Source organism: Schistocerca piceifrons, chromosome 2 (genome assembly GCF_021461385.2).
Source record: "Schistocerca piceifrons isolate TAMUIC-IGC-003096 chromosome 2, iqSchPice1.1, whole genome shotgun sequence".
Taxonomy (NCBI): domain Eukaryota; kingdom Metazoa; phylum Arthropoda; class Insecta; order Orthoptera; family Acrididae; genus Schistocerca; species Schistocerca piceifrons.
In genome coordinates this window covers 641,529,352-641,555,369 of record NC_060139.1, presented here as the reverse complement: position 1 = coordinate 641,555,369, position 26,018 = coordinate 641,529,352, and positions in this window count along the sequence as shown.

The following is a 26,018-nucleotide window of genomic DNA, read 5'->3' as shown; positions in this document are numbered from 1 at the left end:
AGGTGCAGACAGCAACAAGTGACTTCATTTCCATACAAGTAGTCCATTAGTTGCACCTAGCAATGATGAGCAGGTCCAGAGAGCAGTCTATGATATTCACTATCACCGATCACACTGTTCATCAGAGTATATAAGCACAAATTAAACATGTCCTAGTGGCACCAATCATGTAGAAAAAGTACAAGTAACAGTCCATAATATTCACTATCCCTGATCACACTGTTCATCAGCAGAAATTAAACATGTCCTAGTGGCACCAATTATGTAGAAAAAGTACAAGTAACAGTCCATAATATTCACTATCACTGATCACACAGTTCATCAGCAGAAATTAGTCATTCCTAAGTGTCACACATGATGTTGAAAAAGTGCAGGTAACAGTTCACAATATTTACCTTCACTAATCAGACAGTTCAGGCATGAACAATAGTTTGAATGCACATACAAATGCTTTTACACTAACATACAAATCATAACAAACACACAAATGATGTCAGATAATTTTCATATTAACTATTACAAATACTCAAATATCAGTAAACCTATAATATTTATGGGTGTCAGTGCAAGCCACTACAAACAAATAAAACAATATTTACGAGATAGGTGGGTAGGATTAGGAAAGGAAAACACACAAAACACACTCACTCATCTTTCATCCACATTAAGTACTACTGTGTAATTGAATGGTGTTAACTGTGTAAATGTAATTCTGTCAAAATCTGACGTTCATCATGTGTATCAAGTAGTAGTGGCAGCAATGTATAACAGTCAATAATAGTTAGGTCAACGTCATAGTCATCATGTCAAGACCAATGTTTGCCAAGCCAGATCAAATGTACTGTTGTTGAACAACTGTCAGTGAGCCAAGATATGCAAATACTTCCTCTATTCAAAAAAAGTATATACTGCTTAGTGATTTAACAAAGTGTGTGTATAGACTATCTTCCTTCTACTTTAGTGTTCTAGTCTGCTATCTTCATCCTCCTTGTTCCATAAGACCAACAAAAAAAAATATGCTCCTCACTTACTTTACCTCTTATCCACCAAAACTCCAATAATCATCAACTTCACACAATCTCAATAATACCTCAGTAATACCTCTTCAATGCGTCGATACATATAAACCTTATTACCAATATCATTTCACTTCCATAACAACTCTTTCCTCTAGTCAGTCTCCTCGAACAAGTACAGATAAAATCCTAATGCAAACTTCAGTTCATCATCCCATACAATCTGAAGACACATTGCCAACACACAACCTCTGTGTAATCCATCTGACCCAAATCTTCTGCTCATTATGAATTATAAACAAAGAAATGCATACATGACCTCTAACAGACTTAGTTCGAATAACTCTCAGTAATTAAGTACGATTACGGAATGTGAATGATCATAATATTTCACAGTGTGTACACCACTTCAAGAATTATGGCAGAAGCAAACATGTGGAGTATTCCTTGTGTCAAGTGTCACTTCCTATTTCAATTGCTCGCGAAAAATGCAGTGTAATAACTGTCAATGGTCTAAATCTAGTTTTGGTATGTCATGTCGTTAGCTTCCTTCCTATTAGCATAAAGTTATACAGCTTCCATAAAACCTCCAGCTCATGTGACCTCAACGAAGTTCTTTGTACCAATGTCGTTCGTCGAATTATAGTAGTTCATTTTCTTATCTTAAAAATATAAGGCACTGAGCGTAAGCAAAACATGCAATAGCGAGTAAATATACCAGTAGAGAACAAAATGTCAACCAGTGGATGCAGCACAATTCCTACAACGAGGCTCTGCCAAGTGAACAATCTATAATTAATACAGTAGTGTGACCTAAACTCTATGTTTGTACACAGTATATCAGCATTTCTATATACCAAATTAAAGAGCAGTTATGACAACAAAACAGAAATGTGTAAATATGCAATCCATACGCATAGTAGTAAACATATATCTTACGTAATAAACAGGTCATTAGCATCATATCAGCATAAGCAAATAAATGTTCATATGTAATCTTAATAAATAAACATGAAGGCGCAAGCAGATAAATCACAAAGTATAACTTACATACCTAACCACATCAGCACAATTAATCAGGTTACAATTATAATTTAAATAAATAAGCAAAGCAGGCACATAATAGAAAAATATGACATCAGTGAAAAAGCAGTGCAGCCAAGCGATGCATAATATACACAAGTTACAACCCAGTTCATTAATAATCATTGTCAAAATCAGTTAACGTACGCAAGCACGTCGCTTCACAAGTAATTTCATAGAACATGAAATTTAGCACAAAGTATGAATCACGTAATTGCGAGCAGCAAATTACGTCTAAAGTACGTACCTAAGTAGAAATATGTTACCTGAAAAATGAACTCAATTAATAATTACCCTTTTTAGTTTATTAGTTTCTTCTTCGAAATTACATTCTTCCTGAAAATTTCTCGATAGGAAGTCCTCTTAACGTCGGAGACACACAGAATTTACCTGAAGTTCTTAAATATTTTATAGAACCGTATCCTGAAAAATACTGAATGTTAATAACATAATTCATCAAGCTGAGCGCTCGATCAGCTGTAGGAGCGTGACGTAGGAAGCAATTGTTTTCGGTCAACGACTGCCTTGTGCGGAGCGCAGACTTGACTGTTGCTTTGAGTATATGCCGCCGCCAAAACACAGCGCGGTATCCTTGTATTCTCCGCATGTTTACATCTAGCTGTTAGTTTCTCAAAAGTATGTCATTCCACAAAAATTTTGACGTTTGATATATGATGTATTCCTTTAGAGCGTCGAGATTTAAGAGTTTCTACTTCAACAGTGTTATCATGTATAATTTTGCGAATTCTATATGGACCGTTATAAAGCAGAAAAAATTTGCGACACAAGCCTTTTCCTTTGTGAGACAAACGATGAGACTTAATTAACACTTTTTGACTAACTGACAAGATTTTTGAACGACCAGGACGCTTAGCTGATTTCTCTCTTCTAGCAGCCGCAGATGCAATATTTTGCAGAGCCAGGTTGACAACTTCAGAATGCCGCAGTTTCCGTGAAGGCGGAAAAGGAACGATTTCAGAAATGCGATTTGTCGGTGCTTTATTTTTTAATACCAGTATAGGCGGTAAAGAAGTTGAATCATTAGAGAGTTCATTCAGAATGTTTTGAAAAATATGAAGATACTGATCCCACGTTCTGTGATTCTGATGACAATAAAGTCGACACAATTTCTTGATTTCCTTCATCCATCTCTCTGAAGCGTTAGATTGAGGGTGAAAAAGTGAAATGAAAATTGGTTTAATTTTACGACGCTGTAGAGTACGAAGCCAAATTTTAGAACGAAACTGTGATCCATTATCTGATATAACCTTATCAACATGACCAACTTCTTTAAGAAAATGTTTGATAAAAGCGTTAGATACTGAACGAGCTGTTGCTTTGCGTAAAGGTGTAAAACATACATATTTTGACGTCAGTTCCACTGCTACGAAAATGTACGCAAAACCATTAGTAGAACGAACCACTGGACCGAACAAATCGACTGCAGCCATCTCCTTTAGTTTCGCTGGAATGATAGGAAACAACGGTGCTCTGTGAGAAACTGTTGGCGGCTTAGTCTTTTGACATAATTTGCATTTGACCAGAACAGATTGAATACGTTTTTCCATATTACTGAAGTAGCAATTTTCTCGTAATTTATGAAAGCATTTTCTGGGACCAAAGTGTGCATAACTGAAATGCGTATACCAAATCAATTTATTGACCCACTCATCAGGAATACAAACTAACCAAACAGAGTTGTCGACCGATTTTCGTTTAAAAAGAATGTCATTGCGAACTAAATAATGCTGTCTAATCGCTACGCTTTCCTTTCTCCTCCACTTCTCCTTAATGTCCTTCCAGATTGGATCCTTATTTTGCTCCTTAGCGATGTCCTGGAGCGAAGACGAAATAAAGTTCTCAAACGCAACACCTTGAATATACATCAAACAATAATTGTTTTCTTTGCAGTCCTCTTCAGCACTTTGTTTCAAACCCATAGGTGCACGTGATAAAGCATCGGCAACAACATTTGAGGAACCCTGTATGTAAACAATACTAAAATCAAATTCCTGTAGGTACAACGCCCATCGTGACAATCTGCCATGAGTTAATTTTGTTGACATAAGAAATTCCAGAGCTCGATGATCGGTGTAAACCTTCGTATGTCTACCAAACAAAAATGTCCGAAATTTTGTAGAAGCCCAAACAACAGCCAAAGCTTCAAGTTCCGTTATCGAATAATTCTTTTCTGATTTAGAAAGAACACGACTTCCAAATGCAATAGTCTTTTGTACTACAACGCCGTTTTCTTCTATCTCTTGAAATAAGTGTGCCCCTAGGCCCTTGTATGATGAGTCCGTTGCCAAACAAAATTCTTTAGATAAATCCGGATGTGAAAGAAGTGGAGCAGCAACTAAAGCATCACGAAGCTGTTCAAATTCTGACTGAGCTTCCTCATCCCAACACCAATTAGATTTCTTTCCGGATAGTTCACATAAACGAGGTGTGGCCAAATCGTCCAATCTAACAAAGCGTCGAAGAAAATTACAGACACCAAGGAAACTACGAACATCACGTTTTGTGGTAGGAACAGCATAGTTACGAATAGCGTCTAATTTCTCTGGATCAGGAAGAATACCTTCTGTAGAAATAATGTGACCGAGAAATTTCACCTGAGAACGACCAAATTCAGATTTTTCCAAGTTCACAGTAATGCCAACAATTGCAAAGATACGTAACAATGAATCCAAAATTTTGTTGTGCTCACCCCAAGAATGTTTAGCAATAAGAATATCGTCAACATATGAAGTAATATTGTCACGAAGATAAACAGGTAAAATTTCATTTAAGCTAGGAATGAATGCTGCTGAAGATACAGTTAAGTCCACATGGTAATTTCCGAATTCACTTTTGGGTAACATAGTCATATCCGGTTAATGTTTACTTACTCTCTAGATAGATTGATAGTCGAAGAGCTGGTTTGACAGATGCAAAGAATAGTAAAAGAGTAGGCAGCGGTACAGAAAACTAAAAGAGAAATAGCACCACTACAGCTCGGGGCCCTATGCTCGCTACGGCACATATTCACTTAGAGTAGTGAATCCCCTGAGGACTTTAATAGCCGCACATAATTTCTAGTTTGTGACTTTGTGGCACATCTGGAGGAAGTGCGTACGTAAATTGATCTAACCATGAACATGGATGTATGTCATTCTTAGAATTGCGGAAGATCTTAAATTTCCGGACAGTCAAAAAGTGTTTATAGTCAAAGTTTTCGCCTCGTGGCGACAAAGACCTACCGCGTCTGTCCCAGTCCGAATGTCGATTATTGTAAAGTTCGCGCGCCTGGCGCTCTCTTGTTGCATCCCGTAAATGAAACAAATTATTTTCTTCAAACCCCTCTGCTACCTGTGATTCTAAATTTCTTCTACGGTCCTTTCCTACTATTTCGCCTTCAATTTGTTTGACTTGCTTTTTTAAAGCCTCAAATTCCCTTTTCACGCGTTCATTAAATTTTCCCTGATTTTCAACATGTTTATTTATGTTCTGATACTCTTCGGTTTCTGCAAATGGCAATGGTGCTGTATCATCCGAATCTCTGTCCCCATGTAAACTAAGATTTGTCAGTTTATCTGAAATTTCCTCAACTCTTTCCGATAAGTCACCTAATTGTTCTTTCTGTTTATTTACGTCTTCCGTAAGTGTCGCGACTCGGGTTTCAGTATTGTCACATTTGGTAGCTAGCTGTTCATATTGTTGTGTTAGGTTATTTAATCTGTCATTTGGTACGGATTCCTCGATTCTCTCAAATATTTCTTCCTTATCCTTTGCACGTTGTAAATTTAACTCTGAAAATTTCTGTATTATCACGCGATCTCTTTCTTCCTGTTCTCTATCCTGTTCCCTTTGTCTAATCTCTACTGCAATTAATCTATTATTGTGAGAATTCAAAATCGGTTGTACTTCTTCTCTGATTTCTTTCTTTAATTCATCTTTCATGTTTTTGAAGCATGTCCCTATTCGTGAGTCTAACCGTGTTTCCATTGTTTCCATCTCTGTTTCTAAACGTGTTGCCACTGTTTTTAATTCAGATCCCAAAGTTCGCATCTCTGTTTTAATTGTTCCAATCTCTGTTTTAAATTCAGATCCTAACCGTGTTTCCATTGTTCCCATATCAGTTTTAATTGTTCCTATCTCTGTTTTAAATTCAGATCGAAAATTTAATATTACACTCATCAACTGCTCCATATTAACTTGTTCGAAATTCCTTTCGCCCCTAACATTTCCCGCAAAACTAACTTCCTTCTGCATAGCCATAAGGCTATCTGTGTTCGATACTATTCCAGAATCTTCTGTCGTTAATCTCAGATTCTGTGAATTTTCTGATTGAGAAAAATTTTGAAATGGTTCTGGGCAATTTTCCCGACCTATTAAATTGTTTTCCACTTCATTATTCATCACACTGTTTTCCTCTGTTGGCGAGTTCGCCATGTTAACAATTTCGTCATTCTCACTATTCATCATTTTTGCCTTCTTCATTGACCGCGTAATCATTTACAAAACATACAAAAAATTCGTCACTGTACGAAAATTACACACAGGGACTCCTTATCTCCAATAATACCATACACCCGAGATGTTTCCATCAAACACGATTAACGAACAATTGAAATAATTGCACTAAATTGTCAAACCCATAGACAAGACAACAAATTTAAATTTTAGAAAATACCATTAGAAGAATGACAATTACCAAATCTACACATGCAAAATAGACTACAATTACTAAACTCAAATTACTACAACAATACTACGGTCTACTATTTTTACACTCAGAAGAATTCCAAGGGTCGATCCTGGCAGGGTCGCCACGTGCATGGGGGCTTAATTAAATATGATTGAAATTATTTTTGTTTTGTTTTTTAGTAGCTGTATGTCTGATTACGCTGTGTCTCGTAATCGGTTGGCCCTGACTAGTATTATTACGCAATCTGACTGCATAAAACGACAACAAAGAATGAAATGAAAATTTTCATAAACACAGTTAATTAATTAAGTCCCCAGCAACTATAAAACCTACAAAACCCAAGCACAAATGTAACTGTTCTGTGTGTGGGAGTGTGACTCAACGTACACATCTGGCATGGTTCTTCTTCAACAAGACAAGAAATTTTAAATACCATTTATACAGAAGTAACTAAAGGAGATAAAAATACCATAATTACTCAGGAAAACCAGAATTACCCTCTAACACAAGAACACAAGCCAGATGCTTTGTTGACTGAACCTGTCATGACGCATTATTTAAAACATGGAAATAATAAAAAAATCACGCAATATTTTACCTTCATATATATTGACGAAAAGCACTCTGATCGTTACAATATCTTCATTAGAATAACATCTGCTATCTCTCCCATCAAATAACTGGATAAAACATGGAACAAGCACTCCTTACTACAACATCTCGACAAGCCTTGCCCACTCGCACATCTCAACACGAACTGTCTTCTACAAGCTCTGCCCACGCACTGACTTCTACGAGCTCTCGACAAGCACTGTGGAGGCGGCTTAATAATACTCTTTGGCGCAATCTCTGGCGCAGTGGCTCAGTGTAGCCACCTTTCAACACACACACACACACACACACACACACACACACACACACATCACTTAAGCGAAGAGAGTGAGAACGGAACGTGTGTGAAATCTTATGGGACTTAACTGCTAAGTTCATCAGCCCCAAGCTTACACACTACTTACTTATCCTAAGGACAAACACACACACCCATGCCCGAGGGAGGCCTCGAACCTCCGCCGGTACCAGCCGCACAGTCCATAGCTGCAGCGCCTGAGAGCGCTCGGCTAATCCCGCGCGGCTATTATTTGCACAGATGATGTGTTTGTCGCCATGGTGCGACAGACAAACTTGCATTGCAGTGCAGTGCAGTACACAGTTCGTGATTCTAAGAAGTAACAACCCCAAGCTGAGACACTGCTTTCAGTTTCTGTAGTGTAGAATGTACAGAGTGATTGTAATTAAACTTTCATAACGCCGTAGAAATAACACCACTGGTCAGAATGATGTCAAATTACAACGGAATATTATCAGAGAAGGGGTAAAACATATGGCGGAAGAAAACAATATTGTGAAAATTGATCAATAGATGGCACTGTATGTGTCAGAATACGCAAATGAAAACACCTGTCATGCGCACGACCCACTGAAGTTGATATAAACACACCGGGTTCACTGCTTTACCTGCTTAGCGTCTGCGACGTTCGCCATGACTGTCTCAATGCAATATCGCGCTCTGCTTGTATTACAAGAATAATTGTGCACATGTCGCTCTGCAGAAGTTCCAGACACTGAAGGGTTTGGTACAGTCTGGAACCGCGTGGCCGCTACGGTTGCAGGTTCGAATCCTGCCTCGGGCATGGATGTGTGTGATGTCCTTAGGTTAGTTACATTTAAGTAGTTCTAAGTTCTAGGGGACTGATGACCTTAGAAGTTAAGTCCCATAGTGCTCAGAGCCATTTGAACCATTTTGAACTGAAGGGTTTGTAAACAGGCGTTGGTCCGATGACGGTCGTGGGTCTGGAGAAAATGATTTGAAAATTCGAAAAGACAGGTTCTTTTGGTGTGCTACCTGGTAGAGGAAGGAAACGACATCAGTGGAAGCAGTGGTGACAGCCATGCAGGAGGAGACGAGAGGTGGTGTGCACTCGTATAGTGCATGGAGAATTGCCAAAAGGTTGGACAAACCCGTGAGCACGGTGCGTAAAATCCTACGAAACATCCTTCTTTGCTATCCATTTAAAATTACCCATGTGCATGAGTTGCTTCCTGTTGGTCTGCCGGCAAGAGAAGCCTTTGCTTTAGAATTTCTTGCTCGCATTGAAGTGGAAAATGATTGGCCGTGGAAGCTTTTGTGGACATACGAAGCCCACTTCCATCTGACAGGATATGTCAATACACAGAATTGTCGAATATGGGCAACGGAAAATCCACACGCAAATCAACCAGTACCACTTCATACTGAATAGGTCACTCTGTGGTGCGGGTTTATCGCATCATTTATCATAGGGCCATATTTTTTCGAAGACAGGTGCTTCCGGTCATGTTACCTATACCGTCACTGGTAAGCGCTATGAGTATCTTTTGCACAACCACGTCATTCCAGTTCTCCAACAGTGCTAGAATTATCAGCGGCCATTTCTCTACAGCATGACCATCCCAATCACCTGATCTCCACGTGACTTCTGGCTGTGAGGCTATCTGAAAAATGTTGTGTTCAGTGTTCCGATTTGCAAACTTAGCTGCATTGAAGGCACGCATGGCTCAATACATTCTGAACGCGACCCCAGAAACACTTCGAACAGTTGTGCAACGCGCTGTTTCTCGATTTTAGCATGTTGGGGAAAACGATGGACAGCATACTGAACGTGTTTTGCGCCAGTCACACGGAAGTTAATAATCTGATTTCATTTTGAATGATGCTTTTTATGCACTTTTTGGCCTCAGGACAATTAAAAACCGATGTGATTGATGGTTTTTATGTGATTTTTGGCCTCAGGACAATTTAAAACCGATATTGATTTTTTACCATCCGATGTGTTACGACCTGGCCGTGGCGGATGGTCTTATGTGATTAACAGTGTGACACCTGTACACCCATGTACAATGAGTAGTACAGTTTGTTTAACGTCAAACGTGCACCTTAGGCATTGTTGTATGATTCATTTGTCATTTGTAGTCGACCACTATTAAATTATGATGCTTACAGCGCCATCTATTGCTACACTTTGTAACTACTAATTTTTCTTCTGCCATACGTTTTCGGAGTAGGTATTAAAATTCATGGAGAAGAAGTAAAAACATTGAGGTTCGCCGATGACATTGTAATTCTGTCAGAGACAGCAAAGGACTTGGAAGAGCAGTTGAACGGAATGAACAGTGTCTTGAAAGGAGGATTATAAAATAAATAAAATAAATAAAAAATGTTATTTTAAATATGTTAATTATTCTATCTGTATGATGGTGATTGTGATTGCAATTGTATTTGCTTATCTGGAACGTGGACGTTTAATTATTCAGTATCAGACGCTTGACAATGGCTTTTTCGTAAAGGCAATGTTACTCGTAGTTGACCGTGAAATAAAACTGAATAATCGGACTTCGTAATTAAATCGTTTCCAAAGACTGCTGCGGTAGGTGCGGACTCATAATCTAAATCTCAATATTACAATAATTTGCCAGCCATGCCAATACGTCGTACAGAGGTGATTGTCTATTAAACATAAAAAAGTTACACAGTTAGTTAAATCAGATATATTCAATGAATAAGCCTACAGTTCATAATCCTACTTACTTTTATAAATATAAATTCTTTACAGAATCGAGTGCCTAGTGTGGTTGCAACTCGCAGTATTCTTCTATAACATGAAATATGGCGGTGTGCCAGACAATAAAATAAAATACGTGCTTCTCGCACCACTTCAACCAGAGCTCTCCCTTTCTTAATCAAACATAAGAGTAACGTAATTGTGCTTTTGTTTTATCAGCGACACAGCGCTGCAGTTGTGTGCCATAGGCTTTATTTATTTGTCACTGATTATTTATTTAATTAATATTTCGCGTTTCCGAGGAAACTCACGCTCGGCATGCAAATGTGCCTTTATATTGCCCCCTGAATTGCGAGGCGAAAGGACACACCTGCAGGCGAGCAATTCACCTAAAGGCACAAGAAAATCTAAGTTATCTACAACTATTTACATGACTTACATTACACATTATACACATTATATACAAAATTTGAATGACGCGGGTGCGCTGTAAAAGTTCTAATGTTGGCAGATAGAGTGCGCGCATGCGCAGAAGCGTCTGTGTAACTGCGGCACTGCCGTTATATCGTACAGTTAGATCACGCGGCACAGTATTGCAGATCATATTGTTCGTGTGCGCGCGTTTTTCAGTCGTTGCACAAAGAAAATATTCAACCAAGATTACATATGAAGACTACATTCTATGACAGGTAACTTAGTTTTAAATTTACAATATTTGTTATAACACAATACAACTTAGATTGTTGAATGTTCTTAGTTGCATAGTATTGTTTTGAAATACTTCAAAGAAAAATGTCCGTATTTTTCAGGTGCGTTGACCTATACACATCGTGTCGTTATTACAGTTCATATTCATCCGCTGCACAATAATTTTTTACAGGTTAGTATCGTCGTGGTAAAGTTTTTTGATCACAGTAACATCGTTGTATAACAACGTGATTAATACATAAGCGTGTCCATTTCTCATTTCCATTATAGTCGTAGTGATGCAGTTCGTTGTGACTAAACGCATTGCTTATTACAGATCAGACGTGACCCGTCGAGTAATTGGTCCACGTGCAGTTCGTTTTTTACATTCCGTGGAAGCTTGGTTGCAGAACCTCGGACGGCACATAGCTGGCGTCGATCCTTGGACAGTCCAGGTAAGAGTGTCCGTCACATTTCGGGAACATTTCATTCCCTGAAGTTCCAACCAAAATTCTTCCACCCGTCGTGTTGTTTTCTGGACAGGCAACTTTGTGTCCATTTAATCCAGTTAACATCTTGAAGTTGGGTACTGTAGTAATATCACTAGATGATGCACGAATTATGCACTTCACATTTTCAGTTTTTTGCTGAATATAGCTCACCTAAATGTTCGTAGTTATTAATCAAGGAAATCGTTCATCGCGTTCACATAGATACGCTGCATAATGAATGGCATTAACAGTTTCTTTCACATAGGTTTCCGCGTAGTTGCAGAGTTAGTAATGTTCGTTAATGTCCATGAACAGTGGTTCACTATGCAATGTCTTTTTGGCACTCGTTTTGTTCAAATTTTTACATAGTAACAGTTACACTATACATCAGTTAAAAAAATAAGTAATTATACATACACACGTCACATATTTTCTTAGCATAAACATAATATAGTTGCACATAAACATGTTTACATCATCATTACATCGCTATAGGTTATTACATTGTGTCACATTTGATTACATGAATTGCAGATATTTACATCCTCTTTAGCGGTTTTGCTGGGATATTATCGATGTTTTTTGTGATGTCATCTGAAATGAAGATAGGTTAGACACAACATTCATTACATCAGTAGGCAAGACCAGGCGTTTTCACTACTCAATAAATATTCAAAATAGTAAGAGAGAGAAAATGTTCGATTCCTCGCGTTTTGTGCGTGTGTGTAGAGTGTCTGTGTGGCCTTGACTACTGATAGATGCTTTTCGTGTTGAGAGATGTGCGTCTAATCTATTTCTCAAAGTAAAAGATCGCTTCACAGATGACGTCTGTCAGTTCGTCAGGTGTCACACCAAGTCAGTGGTACCTTCAGTAACAAATGTTCCGTGAAAAATTAATATGTCATCCACTGCTACGTAATCATAAATTTTACTTTAATATTCCGTCTTTCAGGTGGAGGCGCGCGCTGAAAGAAGAGTTCTTCTGTCTTCAACTGCGTCACTGGAACCGCTGAAATGAAAATTTCTATACTACTTATTATCTGTGTTGTAACAACAGAGTTTTTCGAGTTGCTTAGCAATATTTTGATGGGTATGACTTTGACATTATTCAGCATGAAATGCTCTAAGATCTCGGTGTGCGTATAGCCCAATAATTTTGTTAGTTCTAGGATGTTGTAACAGATACGCACCAGGATGCGGTATGTTAACAATTATATAAGGTCCTTCATATAGCAGACGCCACTTAGCGTTGCGTCGTTTGAGTGCTACAGATTTATGATGAGTACGAAGTAGTACAAGCATTCCTACCTCGAATTTTTGTTTTCTTTTTATTATGTTTCTGTGATGTTTAATTCGTATTTGTGCGTGATGTGTCAATGTAGTCAATACTTCTTTCATTTTCTGTTCAGGTGTGATTTCCTTGTCTGACAACTTAGGTAATGGTTCTATCCACTGATCGTTCTGTTTGCAATTGAACATGATCTCGTTAGGTGTGTAATTCGTATCGTAAATATTTAAGTTATTGTGTACGTCTTCGAAAAGACTTAGGTAGGACACCCAATTAGTATGTTTTGATGAAATATAGGTCCTCATGAATCGATTTAATTCTCGGAAAAGTCTCTCAGTCGCGTTACATTGTGGACTAAACCTCGAAATAAATATACTTTTAATGTTATTGTCCTTCAAGAAATTTCTCCATTTGTACCCAGAGTAGTATGCTGCATTATCTGATAGAATTGCTTTAGGTTTTCCCACGTGCGTCAGGTAATCACTTGAGAATCTTCGTATTATAGCATTTGCAGTGGCGGATTTTAAAGCATAAAGTTTTACATGTTTAGAAAATATATCGTAAAAAGCTAAGATATATTTGACGCCTCCAGAGCTTGCTGGATGCGGTCCACTGATGTCAGTACACAGAATTTCCAGGGGTTTACTGGGTAAAATAGAATGTAAATCTGTTTTTGTGGATAAATTCTGAGGTTTTGATTTTTGACATATGACACATGTTTTCAGTTCCCTGTAAATTTTTCTTCTCATATTGCTAAAATAACAGTATGTGCTGAGCTTTGCCAAACACTTTTTCGTCCCATAATGACCCCAAACTAAGTGTGTGTGCCAAATTAGATTACGTTCAGACTCTTTGGGAATGCATACACACCAGTTAGTAGCATTTGGATGTCGGCGGTAAAATAACACATCATTGTGTAACTTCTAATACTTAGTCAAAGGATGATTGTGTTTTTCTACCAGTAATGTTATTATCTTATACCAGTGAGGATCAGATTTTTTGTAATTCAGCCATGTTTCTGCACATATCAATATAATATTGGTGATACTGCTTGTCTTGCATTAAGAGAATCCTGTAGTCATTTATATTTTCTAAGTCACTGTTGGTATCATTCATACCTTGTGGAAGTCTAGACAAAGTGTCTGCAATGGTGTTGTCCTTACCTCTTATGTACTTAATTTCAAAAGAGTAGTTCTGAAGTGTAACTGCCCATCGTGATAGTCTAGGATGTACAAGTTTACAAGTTAACAAAAATGTCAGGGCCTGGTGATCGGTGTAAATTACCGTATGTTTTCCAAATAAATAATAATTGAATTTCTTGAATGCCCATACTATGGAAAGTGTTTCTAACTCAGTAGTGGAGTATGTACGCTCACATTCAGTTAGAGTGCGACTCGCAAACCCAATAATTCTTATCTGTTCCTCCTCTTTATTCTTTACAACTTGAAATAAGCAACAGCCCAAGCCAGTACGTGAAGCGTCACAAGTCATACAAAAATCTAAATTGAAATCTGGATGGCTCAATATGTTAGCATTCACTAAAGCATGTTTAATTGTATTAAAGTCATTCTGGCACTGTTCCGACCAGATGCAAACTTGATTCTTTCTGCGTAGATTTAGCAGATGTTTACTGTTCAAAAGTGGTTGTGGCAAAAAACGTCTGAAAAATGAACATAGCCCAAGGAATGATTTTAACTGCTTTTTAGTTCGAGGGCTAGGAAAGTTTCTGATAGCATCTAATTTACTGGGATCCGGACGTATGCCCTGTGAATTAATGATATGTCCTAAATACTTTATCTCACTGCAACCAAATTTTGATTTTCTTAGGTTGGCTGTGACTCCAGCTTGTGCAAATTTTTCTAAAATTCTTTGAAGAGTGTCAACGTGTTCATTCCAAGATTGTGTAGCTATCAGTATATCATCTACATAGTGTGTGACTGTCTCAACTAAATCGTCGCCAAGCACGGTATCCAGGGCTGTAATGAATACCCCAGAGCTGACATTCAGTCCGAAGGGTAGAACACAAAACTGATAGGTTCGCCCCCCGAACATAAATGCAGTATATTTCCGAGAATCAGGAGTGATACCCACCTGCCAAAACGAATTAGCGAGATCTATTGTGGAAAAATATTTTGCATCTAGAAATTTCTGTAATTGCTCTTCTAAATTTTCAGGTTTTGTGTGAACCGGTAAAATTATTTCATTAATAGCTCGTGCGTCTAACACTAACCTAATGCTTCCATTTGATTTTTTGACAACAAGTAGAGGACTACAATGAGGTGAGGTGGATGGTTCAATGACCTTCCAGTCTAACATTTGTTTTAATTCTTGCCACACAGCAGGTCGTTGAGATAACGGTACGTTATATGTCTTATGGTAGAAGATCTTGTGAGGCTTAACTTCAATCTTCTACACATACGTGTTGATAACACCTAATCGTTTGGTAAAAACTTGTAAATATTTGGATAACACTTCCTGTAGTTTTATACGTTCATGTACACTGAGAGCTGTAGCTTCACTTATCTTATGATCAAGCAATGTTTTCAAGTCCATTAGCTCTGTGTCAGATGAGTGTGTTTGCATGTCTTGAATGTCATTGTCAAGTACTAACTGAACCTTGTACCCTGTACAGTGTTTGTCATGCTTTAGAGTTCTCCTGTCCAAATCAATAATAATTACACTGCCTTTATCATTTAAAATACATTTACCTTTGGAGAAGTCTATAATGCAGTCCTTCTCGCTCATAATATCTATTCCTAATATGCAATTTGTCACAAGGTTTTGTACAACCAGGAATGGCCATTGTACGGTTCCATTACCTATTTTAACGTTTACAAAAACTTGCTTCGTAACCCTACATGACTTATTACCTAGTGCAGTAGTTATTTTACAGTTTTGGGCAGGAAACTCAGGCACAGGTTCCAATTCACACATCTTTTTATAGAAATTAAAAGACAAAACGCTCACAGCTGCACCTGTATCTAGGATAATAGTAGTTGGAATCCCACCTACTACACCAGTAGTAGATGCTAAAACAATTTCATTTGTGTTTAAACGACATTGTGTACTGTCTTGTAAAAGTTCATCTGATATATTGTTATTGTGGTTGTATCTTATAAATAAAACAGGTAGTTTTTGTTTAGAATTACTCGGCATATCATTATTCTGTTGTTCAAGTGTGGTGTCAAATAACTGATTAACATTGAAGTCGCCCCCCAAGAATTCTTCAGCCACGACCTGGGGCAAAGTAGTGACTGTTTCTAGTTTGTTGGATTATCATTTGTACTAGGCACTGACACAGATTGAGGTTGTGCATCAGGTGTCATTTCTATTATATTCACATTCGGATATTGCCTATTATGATCTCCAAACTTTTGCGGTTGTTGTTGCTGTTGCGCATTATAACTTACCTGTCGGTCGTAAGGTATGCTCCAATTTTGTCCTGGTGGCTGCTGTGGTAAAGCAGAGTTTGAATGAAAGTACTGATCGTTACGAGTCCAACCTTGATGCTGTCTTGGCTCGTAGTTATTATTATTTCTATTTCTGTTTGTGTTTTTGTTATTACCTTTGTATCCGTTGTTACCGTTGTAGTTATTACCGCGGTGCCTTTTGTATGGATTGCCGCATGAAATATTATTACTGTTGTAACTATTGTTTGTATTGGAATACGCGTGTTGATTTTGATTTCCGTACTGAGACGGCATGTGAGTTTGCTGTTTTTGTTGTACCGCGTATCCAACTGTGGGCGCGCCAGAATTGTGTTGGCAAGCCTGCATGTTTTGCATACCACTAGTGTAAACATTGTGGCTGCTGTTTTGCCGCGCGAAGCGCTGATCTTCAAGTAACATGTCAACCGAATCTAAAGCTGTTAAAAAACAATCTGAATCGTCATCCGGGATATGTAGAAGTTTTTCCTTAATGTTGAAAGGCAATTTGGCCTTCAACGCTCGGAGTATATCACGCGTTGCGACTGGTTCGTCTAAAAAATGTCCCATGTTCAAGTATTTTTCAAAATATCTGCGTAAGTTACCATTTTTACTGTTAAAAGTTTCAGGTTCTAAAATTTGTCTTCTGAGTCGCTCCTGGACGGATTGCGACCAGAATTTGTTCAGAAAAGCACGCTCAAACTCACTGTACGTGGTACATACGTCAGCTTGACTGTATGCCCAGACAGCTGCATCGCCTTGGATGTAACCGACAATATATGAAATCTTTTTCCGGTCACTCCAAGTGCGTGGAAATGCGTTACTAAAAGATTTAAGAAAAATCACCGGATGAATGGTTCGTTTTTCTGGGATAAAAATCTGAAATTGCCTGTGTTTCATTAAGCTTTCATCTTCCTTCGCATTGTGATATGGATTTATTCCACTGTAATTACTGGTATGTTCAGCTGGCGAGTAATTACGATAATGTTGCTGTGGTTTACCATGATAATAGCTTGTGTTTGTGTTTCCACATCGTGGTATGTGTTGTAGTCGTGGTGTGTTTTGTTCTTGTGTATTTGTCGTGTGCGGAATGTGTGTATCATACTCGAATGTATATTGGTTTCTGAACTGTACATTTTGACTGATATTTTCGTTACATTCAGACTGTAGTTGATCGGTGAATTGTCTCATGGGTGCAGTGACGGATTGTACTGCGTCACTGATCAGCTGTTTGTTATTAGTAATGTATTGCGCTACGGAGTCGTGCACAATTGTTGGTAAATTTTCACGTAAGCATCTATCAAAATGTTTGTCTTTGTTCTCAACCCAATCATGAAATTCTTTATTAATATTTTGAAAATGAGCTGTGGCATCTGATTGTAAGATGTCAGTCAGGTGTTGTTCAACATTGTCAAATTTATTCTGTACGTCAGTAATTCGTTTTTCAAGATTGTCATGTACTGAAGGATATGTTTGAATTTGTTCAGTAAGAACTTCACACGTGACATTAAGGTTTTTTACTTGTGTCTGTAAAAGTGCTACGTCAGTTGTAGTCTTTTCTTGTCTCGTATTGAGCTGGGAAAATTTAGTACTGAGTTCGGTCATCTGTTTGGTCAGTGTGGCGTCTATAAGTTCCACACGCTTACATAAAGTGTCATTACCTATCTTGATTGCTATGAGATCAGATTTGATTTCGTCATTTTGTGTTTTTAACTGTTCATTTTGTGTCTCTAATTGTGCCTTTAAGGTTGCCATGTTTTCGGCGTTTTGTTTCATTAGCATTTGTAACATGTCGGCAATGTTTACCGTTTGCAAGGTCTCTGCCCCCGCCGCGTCATTAGACGTGACGTCATGCATTAACATGGGCTCTGATTGAGATTTTGAAATTTTTGTAGTGGACGGCCTATCGTCAAAATTTTCGTCAACACTTGCGTCAATGTTTGATGAATCGTCACTACCGGTTGCTGTCGTAAAGTCATTTTCTAACACTTGTCTCACGTCCGAGTCGGATTGCGTCTGAATAGTACGTCCTTGCTGTTCCATTTTTGCGTATTGTTTTCTAGTTATTACCATGCCACACGTGATATATGTTTCAAGAAAATTTTTGACACTGATTTTAAAATAAAATGTAGTTGAGCATGAATCGCTCGTAGCAACAATGGCTGTCTGTTAATTTAAAAATATAAACTGAATTTGAGATTATTGGTAATGGCTGCTAGCCATGTTACATGATATCGTACAGAAGTCGGCCATATTGTACACTCGTGTATTGGTATTGTTGCATACGTTATTGTTTAGGGAAAAGTACTGAGAATGAAATTTATCACTGAAACTGTTATGCAGAAAAGAAACACTACAGAATTTACTGAAAAGCTAATACACTGAATTATACGTCTGGTCAAGCCTACCAATGCAAAGATGCTGCGTCTTACCTTATTTTGCTGGAAGTTTCATTGCGTCTTCCCGCAAAATTTCAGAATTGGAAAATATCTTCAGATTTTGTTATCTCTCATACATTGACGTCCAGGTCCAGAAAGATGATTTTTTACATGAAACAAAGAGAACAATGTAACAAATGACAAAATAACAAGTCCGACACGCAGTCGCCAATATAAAATAAATAAAATAAATAAAAAATGTTATTTTAAATATGTTAATTATTCTATCTGTATGATGGTGATTGTGATTGCAATTGTATTTGCTTATCTGGAACGTGGACGTTTAATTATTCGGTATCAGACGCTTGACAATGGCTTTTTCGTAAAGGCAATGTTACTCGTAGTTGACCGTGAAATAAAACTGAATAATCGGACTTCGTAATTAAATCGTTTCCAAAGACTGCTGCGGTAGGTGCGGACTCATAATCTAAATCTCAATATTACAATAATTTGCCAGCCATGCCAATACGTCGTACAGAGGTGATTGTCTACTAAACATAAAAAAGTTACACAGTTAGTTAAATCAGATATATTCAATGAATAAGCCTACAGTTCATAATCCTACTTACTTTTATAAATATAAATTCTTTACAGAATCGAGTGCCTAGTGTGGTTGCAACTCGCAGTATTCTTCTATAACATGAAATATGGCGGTGTGCCAGACAATAAAATAAAATACGTGCTTCTCGCACCACTTCAACCAGAGCTCTCCCTTTCTTAATCAAACATAAGAGTAACGTAATTGTGCTTTTGTTTTATCAGCGACACAGCGCTGCAGTTGTGTGCCATAGGCTTTATTTATTTGTCACTGATTATTTATTTAATTAATATTTCGCGTTTCCGAGGAAACTCACGCTCGGCATGCAAATGTGCCTTTATAGGATATAAGATGAACATCAACAAAAGCAAAACAAGGATAATGGAATGTAGTCAAATTAAATCGGGTGATGCTGAGGGAATTAGATCAGGAAATGAGACACTTAATGTAGTAAAGGAGTTTTGCTATTTAGGGAGTAAAATAACTGATGATGGTCGAAGTAGAGAGGATATAAAATGTAGACTGGCAATGGCAAGGAAATCGTTTCTGAAGAAGAGAAATTTGTTAACATCGAGTATAGATTTCAGTGTCAGGAAGTCGTTTCTGAAAGTATTTGTATGCAGTGTAGCCATGTATGGAAGTGAAACGTGGACGATAACTAGTTTGGACAAGAAGAGAATAGAAGCTTTCGAAATGTGGTGCTACAGAAGAATGCTGAAGATTTATAGTGGGTAGATCACGTAACTAATGAGAAGGTATTGAATAGGATTGGTGAGAAGAGAAGTTTGTGGCACAACTTGACTAGAAGAAGGGATCGGTTGGTAGGACATGTTTTCAGGCGTCAAGGGATCACAAATTTAGCATTGGAGGGCAGCATGGAGGGTAAAAATCGTAGAGGGAGACCAAGAGACGAATACACTAAGCAGATTCAGAAGGATGTAGGTTGCAGTAGGTACTGGGAGATGAAGAAGCTTGCACAAGATAGAGGAGCATGGAGAGCTGCATCAAACCAGTCTCAGGACTGAAGACCACAACAACAACAACTTTTCCCACTTTTCCGATAATATTCCGTAACGATTTGACGTCATTCTGACCAGTGGTGAGATTTCTACAGTGGTTTTAACTTTAGTTAATCACCCTGTATATCTACTTATTTCCCAGCATTATCATCAACTTGGGGGCGGAGCTATTTCGCGGAACTAGGACTTCCGGACATGGTGTGCAACATGTACATAGGTGTGATATTCCAGGTCTGCCTTCAGCACATATCCGGAACTAGTAACCCCATCTTTAATCTCATCTTTTAGCCTGGCGATTTAATTTTTTGACAGCCATCGCAACCCATCAAACGGTGGAGATGGTTCCGTGGCATACCCGTGGAGATTTGTTAAATCTACGCAACAGTCCAGCCAAATTAGGTATTAATCTTGACACTTTAAAAAACAAACAGAAACTGAGCAGAAACGTTTAGAGAAGTGTTCAGATCAAAATCCCAAAATACCATCTTGACTTTTAGAGTTTTAACAACAGTTTCAACCTTAAACAGCGCGAGGCATCGGCTGTACTGCACGATTGTTGCAACACAGTCCATGAAAACATTTTATTTCGCGGAACATCCACCAATAGCCGCAGTGACTGAACAGCACTTGTATCGAGTTTCTTACCAGGTGAGCAAGGCACAATGTTCATTAATTTCGTCTACTATAAACACAAAACCTCAGATCTTTAACTGTTTGCAACATTAACTTTTATTCAAGTACGAATGGGAAATCATCTTCCGGAAAACATGTTGAGATGGGACGTGCTAGCCGGTCAGCTTGAGCCAATTCCGAGTGAAGACGAACCAGCACTCGAGCAAGTACTTTTCATTATACAGGGTGTTACAAAAAGGTACGGCCAAACTTTCAGGAAACATTCCTCACACACAAAGAAAGAAAATATGTTATGTGGACATGTCTCCGGAAACGCTTACTTTCCATGTTAGAGCTCATTTTATTACTTCTCTTCAAATCACATTAATCATAGAATGGAAACACACAGCAACAGAACGTACCAGCGTGACTTCAAACACTTTGTTACAGGAAATGTTCAAAATGTCCTCCGTTAGCGAGGATACATGCATCCACCCTCCGTCGCATGGAATCGCTGATGCAGCCCTGGAGAATGGAGTATTGTATCACAGCCGTCCACAATACGAGCACGAAGAGTCTCTACATTTGGTATCGGGGATGCGTAGACAAGAGCTTTCAAATGCCCCCATAAATGAAAGTCAAGAGGGTTGACGTCAGGAGAGCGTGGAGGCCATGGAATTGGTCCGCCTCTACCAATCCATCGGTCACCGAATCTGTTGTTGAGAAGCGTACGAACACTTCGACTGAAATGTGCAGGAGCTCCATCGTGCATGAACCACATGTTGTGTCGTACTTGTAAAGGCACATGTTCTAGCAGCACAGGTAGAGTATCCCGTATGAAATCATGGCGGTGAATCGAGGAAGTACAGTACATACTGACGAAACTGAAATGTGCTCTAACATGGAAATTAAGCATTTCCGGAGACATGTCCACATAACATCTTTTCTTTATTTGTGTGTGAGGAATGTTTCCTGAAAGTTTGGCCGTACCTTTTTGTAACTCCCTATATACTCCAACTGTCTGGGTTCGAAAACAAGTGTGTATGAAGGACAAGCGGCTTAAGTTGTACAAATTGGTGCGGCTATAGCGCTGGTCATGGGTGCACAAATCAGATGGACGTCACATACTTTGATATCGAAGTTGATGTCGAAACTGTGTCGTGTTTACATAAAAACGGGAAGTAAGCACCAAAGGTAAAAAGTCCTGTCCATTGTTTATTCATTTCTATAAAATCAATTCCAATACTAGTTTTTCTTTCAGATAACACTTTCCTGTCATTAATTTCTGGCGAGAGTGTAAGCATCGTTTCGGTGAACCACTCCAGCTTACAACAACTCTGCTCACTTTCATGATAGCCAATGTGTTATTAATGGTGTTTTTCCCGTAAATTATTTAACTTTCATTTTGTTTTCATTGTAGGTTACAACATTACTCGTGATTTTAAAAAAAATATCAAAAACGTACGATCAAAAATTGCAAAAATTTTAGGTTAATTTTTTTAACATTAGTTGAGCCAAAATATATATTTAATATTATTCTAAAGGACCTAACCGCGTTCACAAAGGATAGATGAAATACATGGTGGTGAAGTGTTTATTACTGTCAGAACTACTTTACCTTGTAGTGAAATTGAAAGAGATAGTTCCTGAGTTAGTATGGGGAGAGGCTATACTTGACAACAGGTATAAATTAATGATTGCTTCGTTTTACCGACTCTCTGATTCAGATGATACAGTTGCTGAACATTTCAAAGAAAATTTGAGTCTTATTTCAAACAGGTGCGCCACTCATAAAATTATTGTTGGCGGTGACTTCCATCTAGCCTAGAGATGCTAGAAAAAATACGTGTTTAAAACCGGCGTTAGGCATAAAACTTCGTCCGAAATTATACTGTATGCTTCCTTAGAGAATTATTTTCAGTGATTAGTTCAGGAGCCCACTCTATGTGTAAGTGGTTGCCGGCCCTGGTGGCCGAGCGGTTCTAGGCGCTTCAGTCTGGAACCGCGCGACCGCTACGGTCGCAGGTTCGAATCCTGAATTGGACATGGATGTGTGTGATGTCCTAGGTTAGTTAGGTTTAAGTTGTTCTAAGTCCTAGGGGACTGATGACCTCAGCTGTTAAGTCCCATAGTGGTCGGAGCCATTTGAACCATTTGTAAATGGTTGCGAAAACGTACCTGACGTCTTACTAACAAATAATCGTCAGCAAAAAAGAGCATCAAAACGGTTACAGGGATTAGTGGCCACAAGGCTGTTGTAGCGCGACTGAATACCGTAGCATCGAAACCCCCAGTGCTCTGGCAGTGCCTTGGTTGTTATTTGAACGTTGTGATTATATGGTTTAAAATTTTTGACGATGTTACGATGTGTGGGGACATTGAAGTCTTGGTAGAAATCTATAAGTCATGAAGAGGCTTTTAATAATGTACGAAAGGCACATACTTCTTTGGTTGTGAGATCTACATGATGTCAGTTGAAACAATTCCTTTCCAGAGACGGTATAAGTATCTGAATTAAATATTTTAAAGGGAAAAGATTTTGACATCAAATGAAGGTTATGAGTTGTTTTTGAATGTTAAAATTACTGGTAATCGTTTGAAGTCGGGTGAAAAGCAGCCTCGTGAGACTACAATACTGTGAGATATATATACAAATATATAATAAATTTTGTAATTTTGTATATGTTTAGTAATTGAAATTTTGAAATCATGATTAAGGTTAGGTATTCTCTGTTCAGTTAAGGGGGAGTCTGAAAGAAATATTGCTAATTATGTTTTTGTGGATAGGTTACCCAGTGGAATTTGTTTACAGACTCTCCGTTTCTCCGTTCTTGACAGTTTGTAAAGCTGGTGTCCGAACATCAGTTACTTGTCTTATTCGTTAAGGCATGGCGGCTGTGGTAACTTCTGAATGGAATTTGTTTTAGACTCTCCGTTCATGACAGTTTGTAAAGCTTATGTTCAGACATCAGTTACTTGTCGCATACGCTAAATCATGGTTGCTGTGGTAACTTCTGATTGTGCGACTTGTGCTAATATCATTTTCCTGTGCTATTTATTTTGCTGCTCTTTGGCTGTATTCTTAGTTTAACTTTTAATGGCAATGAGGTTGGAGTATTTTACAGGTATTCCTTTATAAAACTGCAATTGAAAATGAGAGTGTGTCTGTGCTGTTACCACTGGTGGATTGTTTCACGATTTTTTTAATAAACAAATAAATATTAATTTTGTTTACCCTCACATTGGACTCAGTGCTTCTACCTTAGCACCCCTGTGCCCTGAAATCCTTCTTTGAGGTACGTTATGTTAAACGTCGTTCTGAAGACGAGCTGCTTCCAGGATAACTGCGAAATTGTTTTTACTGGCCGCTATTGACTTCTTTATGGTGTATTATTCTGGTTAGTACAAAATTTCTGAAATTAAAACGTTTCGAGTAATTATCCTTTAAATATTCTTAAACTTCACCCAAGGTCCAAAGTTGGGAATCATGGAGCAGCCGCGCGGGATTAGCCGAGCGGTCTCAGGTGCTGCAGTCATGGACTGTGCGGCTGATCCCGGCGGAGGTTCGAGTTCTCCCTCGGGCATGGGTGTGTTTGTCCTTAGGATAATTTAGGTTAAGTAGTGTGTAAACTTAGGGACTGATGACCTTAGCAGTTAAGTCCCATAAGATTTCACACACGTTTGAACATTTTTTTCATGGAGCACCAGCACATTTTTCTGCTGCTGTAAGACGACATGTAACGCCATTGTGTGGTAAAATGTCGATAGGCGGAGCTGGACGCGACACTTGCCCTTCAAGATCACCTGACTTCAATCCTCTGGATTTTTCTGCCTATGGTCATCTCAAAGGTGAATTGTACAGTACTCCCGTTGAAGAACCGGAGCAGCGAATCGTACAATGTTATTAAGATTTACTAGAGAGTACCTGAAAGAATACTCAGCTCATTGAGTGCAGTATTGCATCGAAACTGCGAGGGCGACAGGCAGAACGCCTCATTTAACAGTTACGAGCGATGTAAAATGCCGTAGTAGTACTGTATTCCGTTTCCAGGTAGACCAAGGATGAAATCTGAGCCCAGGTAGATGTGGATTAAATCAAAACGTTTGCATTTCAAAGACATCTGTACCAACTAGGACAGTATTGCATATTGTAGTCAATGGCGACACGCAACCAGACACTCGCAATCATCTAGTAAACTGCTCTTCTACGAACTCGTCTTCACTACTCATGCCAGTCATGGCTGTTAATTACTCCAACACTGGCCATATATTCCATTAGCTCGTATTTAGGTCTTTACTGAAAGTGAGGAACTGAATGAAATACTTTCTAGAAGTCAAGAAATACCACACCACCCGGCATACTGCTATTTACTACTTTCTGGATCTTACAAACTGTGTGAAGTGAATTTCTACAGACCGTTCCTTGCGGAAAGCTTCTTGATTCCGACACAGGAGCTTTTCGGTCTCCTAAAATTGTTGTAATAGAGCAGTGTAGCACGTCATCTTTTGATGTACAACAGATAGACGTGAGCGATATCGGCTTTTAATTGTATGGATCTTGTCTTTCTGGAAAACGCGAATGACCGCCGCCCTTGCGCTTCACCCCGGCGACTTAACGATGAATTGTACTTAGTCGCCGGCGGAAGGCGACAGAGGGCGCCACATGGAGGAGCAGCACACCGGTTAAAAGGAACAGATTACTCGCAATGGAGCTGCAGTGCTGACCTGTCACCCACTTGTGCGACGCGCCTTGACGAGCGTGCGTAGCCGAGCCGGCTAGTGGGCACCAACTGCGATGCTATCCGCGGAAAGAGGAAGCACGCGAGGGCACATTGTCACGTGAGAGGTAGCCTCGCACCTGTAGGCGAGCCGAGGAGCATTCGCTGTTGCCGGCCCACGGCTACCAGGAGCTGGCTATGGGGAATGCGCTGCTGGCATCGGCCTGCGTGCTAGTGTTCATTACCTGTCCCACTCTGGCAGACCTTAGGAGAGTGGTGAGCCACTGCTTTCAACCTCCCAGTTTTTCAAGCTATTTTATAGAGAATTTTGGAAATTCTCATTAAGTTGCCATGTTAAATGCGATTCACATCCATGGCTATAGATGGCTTTCCTTGAAGAAATATAGCAACCAG